The 9,457-nt window shown below is 37.2% G+C and overlaps 1 protein-coding gene across 1 annotated transcript in view; it reads right to left on the minus strand.

Moving 5' to 3' along the window:
* Rsf1 (remodeling and spacing factor 1) overlaps window positions 1–9,457 on the minus strand; it is a 155,569-nt gene that overhangs the window by 37,196 nt on the left and 108,916 nt on the right. The window lies entirely within an intron of this gene.

Consider the following 9,457-nt stretch of genomic DNA (forward strand, 5'->3'; position numbering starts at 1 on the left):
CCAAAAAGAATGTCTTTAAAAAAAAACAAACAAAAAAAAAAAAACAAATATTTACTGATCCCCTGGTATATGCTTTCCTAACTATGCAAAGCAAAATCACCAACACTGAATAGCCCACATAATTTAACAGCAGGGAACACTGATAGGTACCTATACAGTATCTAACCTCCTCCTTTTTCTTATCAACAGAACCCTAATTTTGTGTAGGAAGGTGCTTGCCTCCTCAAACACCTTACAGCTGTGAGTCATATGCTTCAGTTTCAATCAATGAAATGCATGAGAAAGTATGGTGCGGCTAGGACTCAGATAGCTTGAGCTGTTTTTGTTTTCTGTGCCCAGATTCTGCATACAACACCTGGAGGAGGTGCATTCAGAGCCACATGACAAAAATAGCAGACTAGGAAAGGTTCTTGATGACTTCATGAAGCTACTATTATAAGATCCAGACTTACCACTTGACTTTTTATTGTAAGAAAAAAATGTAACAAGCCAAGTACAATATTTTTAGAGAATAATTATCTTTCACTTTTGCTTCCTACTTTCCTTTACTCAAAAAAATTTACTCATCCACTTGACAGATTTTGGACTTGTCATCTTTGGGGTGATAAAGGAGTAAGTAATATCTGAGAAGGTTTCAGTTTCTATAATGATTCTCTTTTAAGACAAGAGAACTAAGAAGTAAATTAGCACAAACACAGTAAAGAACAATTTGGGATATTTTTTTTTCAAAGTGAGGAAATATACATCGCTCAGCAATCCATTTACAACTACACATACGTAAAGATATTTCATCCATGAGTATTTGTTGTAGCATTGCTGTAAAGTGAAAAACTAAACACAACCTAGATACTCTACAAGTGGGGGAATGAATAAATAATCGACATGTGCTCATTAAAATGAAAGTCATAAATTTACATGGATTGGTATGGAAGTCAAAGCCAGAAAAAAAAAGCTGCAAGAGAATAGGTACAATATGATACCATTTGTAAAAAAGCTGTGAAATGCAAACTACAATATATTGGTGTGGCCATATATACATATATAAACAAATATGTGGGACCAACTCACAGGACTGTAGCAGTTCCTGAAAGGGAGTGGGGAGACAGACACAGAGAGACACAGACACAGAGACAAACAGAGGAGAGACAGAGACACAGACAGACAGAGACACACACACAGACAAAGAGACTGAGAGACAGAGACAAGCTTGATGGCATATGCCTGTAGTTGGGAAATTGAGGCAGGAGGATCACAGTGAGTTCAAGGACAGCCTGGGTTACACAGTTTAAAGCCAGCCTGAACTATACGGCACGATCCTGTCATTAAACAAGTAAATAAGAATGGAAAGAAAAGCTTTAAGAACAAATGCAAAATACAGCAAAATGTTGGGTGCAGGATAATTTATATTATCTCCTATTTATCTGAACTAATTCATTAAGAATTAAAAAGCTTATGGTCAGATAAATCTTAATTCTTTGATGTTATCGCTACTCTAGACATGTGTTAAGACCTTGCAGAAATTACCAGAACCTTCCTAAATCTCTTTAGACTTTAAACTCTAAAGCTAAAATATAAATTTCGATACCTCACTGAATGGCTGTGAGGATCCCTGTTTTCAAAATTAAGCTCATGAAGCACTTCTCTAGTACCTGGGTGCTACTGTAGTCCTCTCCTTTTGGCATAAACTCTATCCACATCAAAAATTTCAGGGTTTCCTAAAGCTACCATGGGCAGCTTTCCTGTTAACTTTGCCTAAAGACTTTGTTTTTTAATGCGAGGTACACTAAGATTAAACTATGGGAGTGCTAAACTACCTTCCTACCTCCTCCGGCTAGCTAGCTATTTTGGGCAAATCTTGCCAAGTTGCCCAGGCAGGCCTTGAACTTGTGTTCTTCTTGCCTCAACCAAATGAATAGCTAGGAACATAGGTACAGCTGTGCTAGTCCAGTTGTGCTTAGCTTTCCATGTCTATTCTTTAGTTTGCTTGCTTCTTTCTTTCTTCTTGAACTATATCCCCAGTCATCTATTCTTTAGATTTTACCATTCAACTTTTAATATTAGTAACTCTCTATCTCCCAAGATTATCATAATGACTGCCTGTAATATGACATGCAAAGCCTTACCTTGAGTGGCACATGGCAAGCAGTCAATATTGACTAGTATTATATTATTGACAAAATCTTGCATTCAAGCCCAGTTAAAGTGTCATTCCATTTTATACTTTTATAACTGATTATACCAATTTCTCCTGGCTGTACACTACTTTATATAAATTTTATTAAAGCACTTATTACTCAGAATTATTTCATTCACAACTCTAACTGCCCTACTAAAGAATTACCCCTGAATTACTATCATTAATTATTTACCTATGGGACACTCAAAATCTGTGGCTAAAATGAATAAAATGGAATGGGAATAAGCCCTATCCTAAACGTTGACAAATAACATCAATACTTTTTAGGGCATATGTTTAATAACCTTTCTATATAGGTTGTAAACCAGTATTTAATATAATTAATGCATCTCAACAATTTATGGAGTAAGATTTGGGCAAGGATATGACACACTTGACTGAAGCAAATGTATACTGTATTGAAGAAAACAAAAAATACCTTTAACTACCTTAAAGATAAAGCTCAAAGTCTCAAAAGATGAGAAACTCAAAGAATAAAAAAGCAAAATAAAGCTAGGTGACAGGAAACAAGGGAAGGGGATCCCCAGGAGGAGGGAGGGTAACAGGGGAGAAGAGATTTCCTCTTTAAAGATGTGGTGAAACTCTCATGGTAAAATATCACGTGCAGGAAGTAGGATAGAAAACTCTTTTTACCATATAATTTCACTTCTAATAAACAAGTCAAGAACCAGATCTAGGGCTGGGGATAAGCCTACCTGGCCAAGCACAAGGTCCTGAGTTCAATTCCCAGTACCAAACAATAGCAATAACCCTGTGAAAAACAGACCAAATAGAAACAAATACAAAGTAGAGAGGATCCTTCATCAGAAGACAATCATTTTTTTTTTACTTTGTGCTTTCTCAAGGTTTCCAGAAATATATAATCAAATAAATTATTATAATCAAGTTAATAGGTTTTAATAATTTATTATAAATGGATAAATTATAAATAACATTATTCAGGATGCTAAGAAACCTGGTTTGTCCAAGACTCAGGTTTCCTTGGGACACAAGGTTTTTAATACTGAAACCAAGGTAACTGCAGACAAACTAGGATATAGTCACACCATTCCCACTCACACTGACCAACTCCTATATATCACTGAAATTAAACTGGAAGAGCTACTTTTATAATGGCACTGCTGCACTCACTTGGAGCTGTCATGTAATACTTCAGCTGAGTAAACTGTTAGGCATTTGGAGGATGAGCACATGGCATCCGAGTAAGGCAAACCTAACTGGGTCCCGAGGCTTCCCTTCAAAGCCAGTGTGGGTGAACTCAGTTAAATCTGCACTTATCTTGTCAACCTATATTCCAAATCAATTAATAATAACAGGTACTATATAGTTATCATAAGCAGAGCTCTATATTGGGTCTTAACATATACTGCTATGAAAAGAAACAAAATTGCTACTGTGAAAATTCATGACTACCAGTTATCTGAGAGACACTGACAGTGCTTAGTAACCTTACCATCTTCTATAGCAACAACTGTTCAAATCTTCCCTATCTTTAAGCCTTCAATCTCTGTCGTCCATATTTCAAGACAATTCTTCCTCCAATTTCAGAGAAAAACAGAAGCCAGAAAGTAGCTGACCCTTCCCATCACCAGACCTATAAATCTGCTCCTGTTAACACAGAGCGATCTATTTTAAGCTAAGACAGGCCCTACCCGTTGCTTTGGATCTCAGCTTGTCCAATCTAGTCAGAAAGCTTTTTAAGGGGGCCTGCCCCTTAGCTCAGTTCTTTAAGTGGCTGCTTCAAGAAAGCAGTCAGGCTCAGCTTGCTGTGGTTCGATCCCCACAACTCAAGCCAGCCAAACCTGCCCTGAAGGCATTCGGAGCAAAAAAAAAAAAAAAAAAAAAAAAAAAAAGGAAGCTTTTTAAATACAGCACCACCACTTCACTTGTTTTAATGAGACTTCACTGTCTGCAGCACTGCAAACAGATTAAAGGGAATCAAAGAATAGAATAAGAACAGTTAAGACTGATGGAACACAGTTAATGATAAAGGCTTTTCAAAATCATCCTATTTTATTCAGATGAAAAACTAAAATTCTCAATGAATGTAAAGGACCTGCACACCCCTCACAGTCTGCACACTGAGCTCACTGACACTTACTCTGCATCCTCTGCAGTGCATAAAGAGGATGAAAACTTTAATTCCACAAAGGGTCAGACAGTAAGTATTTCAGTTTTGCCAGTCACAATGTCAGCTGCAAACAATGGAACTCTACTACCATAATCATGTAAGAGTCACTGGCAAATATTAAATAAAAAAATAAAATTTAATTAATGAGCTGGGCGTGGTGTCACTCACTGCTCAGGACAGCGAAGAGGCAGAATTACTAAAGACTAGGAGTTCAAGCCCAGACTGGGCAACAACAGACTGAGTCACTGCCTCAAATTTTTTAGACATTAACAAAGTAGGTAGCAGGCCACATGTGGCCTATATAACCTAGCATCTTTGCTTTAATGTATTACACAGATTTGTTCCTAGTTAAAAATGTTGCAATTGTTTCACTTTTAGTCTTTCCTCAAGTGTCACCTTTTCAGTAAATTCTTGAGGACCTCAATCTAAAATCATGCTCACTCTTTGCCTCTACAGCCCCTACGCCACCTACACTATGCACATGTACTGTTTCAGCCTTGTTCACACGCTGAGTCAAGTGATACACAAGCAAACAAGCAATTTTTGTTTATAGCGATTTTTCCAGCACCAAGGATGCATGATAGATATGTATTTAAGATTTGCTGGCTGAAATAAAACACTACATATAAAGTAACATATGCCAGAGAGGAATATATTCCTGCAAATGAAGTTCTGCTGCTGAAAACACTTTTTACCATTTTGAAAATCATGACAGATTTTGAAGTCTATAAAAGTGGCTCATAATATTTGGTCTTTTCCCACTTGTTGTCAGTGACATATTCAGTATGAACAAGTGTTTCCAACTTATGTATATGCAAATGCCCATTCTATTTTCATGCACACACTGTATTTTTCTGCTGTACTAAATATAAAAGATCTTGATACCACATGTGATTTTCCTAAGAATATATAGCTGCATATCATAGCACTAAAAAATCCCACTTCAGCATAAGCAATCATTACTTGGCTACAGCTTATGAAGAGTTCATAGTTACCAAATCTTCTAATTTAGGTGCTTACAATAATTGCAAATTTAAACAAAATGATCACACATGTTTAAGCATGTGTAAGATCCTCTGTTGGATCCCAACCACACTAAGAAGTACTAACTACAATATCATAAACTAAATGCCACTGACTTGTATACTTTGAAAATGTAAATTTTATCTTCAATTCTTTAAAAACAAAGCAGTGGGGGCCTGCCCCTTAGCTCAGTTCTGTAAGTGGCTGCTTCAACAAAGCAGTCAGGCTCAGCTTGCTGTGGTTTGATCCCCACAACTCAAGTCAGCCAAACCTGCCCTGAAGGCATTCGGAGCAAACACACACACACACACACACACACACACACACACACACAAATTTAAAAACAAAGCAGTATTGCTAAACAAGGTGGCTCACACCTGTAATCCCAACACTGGAAGGCTGAGGCAGGACTACCAGGAGTTCAAGGCCAGCTTGGGCCACACAGTGAGTTCAAGGTCACACTGTGTCTCAAAAAACCAAAAGAAAAGATGACACACACACACACACACAAGAAAACAAACAAAAAACTAAAACCACTAAAAAAAAATTTTACAAGCAGTACTGTAGAGACCAAGATAAGTATATTTTATAACCTAGTGAGGTCTACTAGTCTCATATGATACCTCCCCACATGCATTAAGCATATGATTACAAAAGTTTTGGCTTTTTTAGAAAGGGTCTGATGATGCAGTTTAGGCTGGCCCTTGCTCACTTTTGTAGACCCCAGGCTGGTCTCAAACTTACAGTGATCCTCCTGTTTCAACCTCTGGAGTGCTGGGATAACAGGCGTGAGCTACCAGGTTTAGTTTGCAAATGTTTTTAAAACATCCTTTTCCTAATTAGGGGGAAAACCTAAATTAAAGGTTAGCTGAGCTTCCTTCAACTTTGATTTTGCCCAAAAATATAAGTTAAATTTTTGATGCCTTCTGAAGTAGACAACAGTATCTAATACAGACTGAAAATAGATGTTAAACATTATGGTGTCTATAACCATAATACCATCTGAAATGACAGTCTCTTCAACAGCCCTATCCAAGAGTTTAAGTGGCATCTAACATTCACCCATCATCCATCATAACTGCAAAGTAACACTTATGCCTATAATCCCACCACTTGGAATGCTGAGGCTAGAGAATCTCTGGCTTAAAGGCAGCAAGTTCAAAGCCAGCCTTGACAATACCATAAAATCCTATCTCAAAAAAAAAAAAAAAAGAAAAGAAAACACTTTCAAGTGAACAACATGCATACTGAAGTTGGAGAAGTACTACTGTAAGAAAATACCCTTTAGAACAGTTAAAAATCTTAAGATCTGAGGCCTGGGAGATAGCTCAGTAGAATAAGTGCTTGCCTGGCAAGCACAAGGTCCTGAGTTCAATCCCTAGTACCACCACCAAAAAAACCCCTTAAGATCTGACACTTCATATTATATTCATGAAAACCAAATGTTTTTATTTCTCACCTTCCCCAGTTTTAAAACTAAAATGGTAACAGAAGTTACTGCAGAAAGTTGCTATCAGGATTAAGTGAAATCCAAATGTAGCATCTGGTAGACTGAACAAAATAGTATGCATCTAGTATTAGCCATTTTTATTGTTGAAATCCCCTCTCCTCTACTATGATCATCAAACAGTCACTGTAGAATTAAACATTGAGAAAAACTTAATTAAGAATTTATTTTTTGCTTTTCTTTCTGCTTTATATGAGTTTCTCATTAACATTAATGTCAAACATAAGGTCTCCTAAAATGAATAACTGCTTCTTAAGTTTTTATTATCCTGGGTCCAGGTATATAGTTTAGTGGTACAGCACCCTCCCTGGCAAGCGTGACATCCTCAGCTCAACTTCTTGTAACAAAAATTTTTTTTAAACTTAAAAATTTCCATTATTCTGACTTTTGTTTCCAATAAATATTTTATTATTATTATTTATTTATTTTTTGTATTTTAGGGAAGGGTCTACAGGGTGTTCAGAATCTCACTACTAGATCGGACTCGTAGTGATTCGCCTGTTTACAGCCTCCCAAGAGCTGGGATTATAGACGCACATCACCACATCCAGTCTCAACTGCTGTCTCAGCACGCCCCGGGGGAGAGGGGGTGGCGCACAGCAGGCCAGGGATCAAACCCCCGGTCCCTGCACCTGCTTGCAGGCAGTTTAATCTGCTGAACTATTTGGCCAGCCCTCTTTTTATTTTAATTGTGTATAAGAATAAGCAAAAACCAACCTGAATAACCAAATCAACAAATAATATCAACTTTAAATCAGAAATTAATTCTTAAGGAATGCAACTAAAATAGTAAAAATAAGAACATTTAATGTAGGATTTAGACTACTTAAAAATTACTACACTGAAGCAGTATATATGTATATACATATATATACATGAAATTTTGCTAAAACAGTCTATATGTTTCATTTTAACATACAGAAAATAAATTTTCAAATCAGAACTACAGCTTAAATATAAAACCACCAGATATTTGAAACCATAAAAACAATGGTGAAAGGTAGGCAAGTATGAGAGTTTTAGGTATAAATAATGCTTAAAATGTAGAAACATTAAAAAGGCTTAATTATGTTTCGAAGTAATGCTACATTTATACAGGAGATGCCCACTGAATAGTTCACTTAGCATCAAATAAAGAAAGAAAAAAACTGTTCCTCTGTTCCAAACAGTAAAGGTGAATTAAACGCCTCTAATAAATAAAAGGGAAACCTGAGTCCTTCCCCTGTCACTAGAGGTTTGTTCCCAATGACAAATCTTAGCCTCTCTTACCTGGAGATTAGACTTGGTTCCTTTTACAAGGTTATATCTGCCTATGTAAGCAAATCAGAAAATTCAACCAGCAATCAGGTTTAATAATTACAGTTAACATAAATTTAAGAGACTGCAAAGTAGAAAAAACATACAATTAAAAAATGGCCAGGAAAGGCATGCTGACAAGTGGCTGCAATCCCAGACACTCGGGTTGCTAAACCCTGAAAATCACCTGAGCCAAGCTCAAGGAAAATCGAAACAGTATTTTTTTTTTTTTTTTGAGTCCTTGTCACAAAAATAAGGGCTCAGTAAAATTTCCCCCCATTTTTCTTAAGATAGACAAATGGGGGGCTGGTGAGATGGCTCAGTGGTCTAAAGCACCTACTTAGAACAAGCTTAGCAAAAAAGCACAGGGACCATGGTTTGATCCCCTAGCACCACATGCCAGCCAGCCCTGCCCCCTAGTGGGCTGAGCTGGCCACACACACACACACACACAAATAAAATTTTAAAAAAAAAGATAGACAAATAGGCAATAAGCAATTTAAAATACTATTGACACCCTTTGTCATTAAGGACTAATTTATAATGTGATACCATTTCATATCCATTAGGATGACTATTATTAAGCACTGGCAAGGATATGAAGAAAGTACACTCCTGAGTGCTACTGGAAGGAATGCGCAGTGATGTGGCTGCTGTGGCAAACAGTGTGGGGCGTCCTCAAAGCTCACTGCATGCGGCATGTTTGAGTAACTCCACTTATAATTAACATAAACTTAAGAGCCTGCAGAGTAGCAAAGTGTGAGTATGTACGAAAAGGGAAAGCAGGGAGTCCTAAGACCCTTGCGTGGTGTAATCACGCAGGGTCAGTTACAACAGTCAAGAGCTGGGAGCAACTCAAGTCCACTCATGTATGAAACTGTAAGCAAGATGCTGCGCTCATACAGTAGAACACGGCCCACCCTTAAAAGGGGGAAAGCTCAGATGAATGGTCTGATTTGGATGAGACTGAGGATACGATGCTAAGGGAAATACGCAGGCATGAAAGGTCAAATACTGACATTCCCAGTAGTCAACTTTATAGACAGAAACTAGATGCCAAGGGCTAGGAGGGGGAGAGACCAGGGAGGTGGTGATTAGCAGAGACAGCTTCACCTGAGGAAGATAAAAAAGTTCTAGAGATAAATGCTTGCAGTGATAATCGTAATGCAGATGTACTTAACTGTACATGTAAAAACTGTTAGAAAGGTCAATTATTTTGTGCATTTTTCAACAGAAAATTTCACTATCTCAGCATTCTTAATTAGAAAAAGATATGTGATAAACTGAACGTCTATTTTTTATT

Source organism: Octodon degus, unplaced genomic scaffold (assembly GCF_000260255.1).
Source record: "Octodon degus isolate 3935 unplaced genomic scaffold, OctDeg1.0 scaffold00049, whole genome shotgun sequence".
NCBI classification, from domain to species: Eukaryota; Metazoa; Chordata; class Mammalia; order Rodentia; family Octodontidae; genus Octodon; species Octodon degus.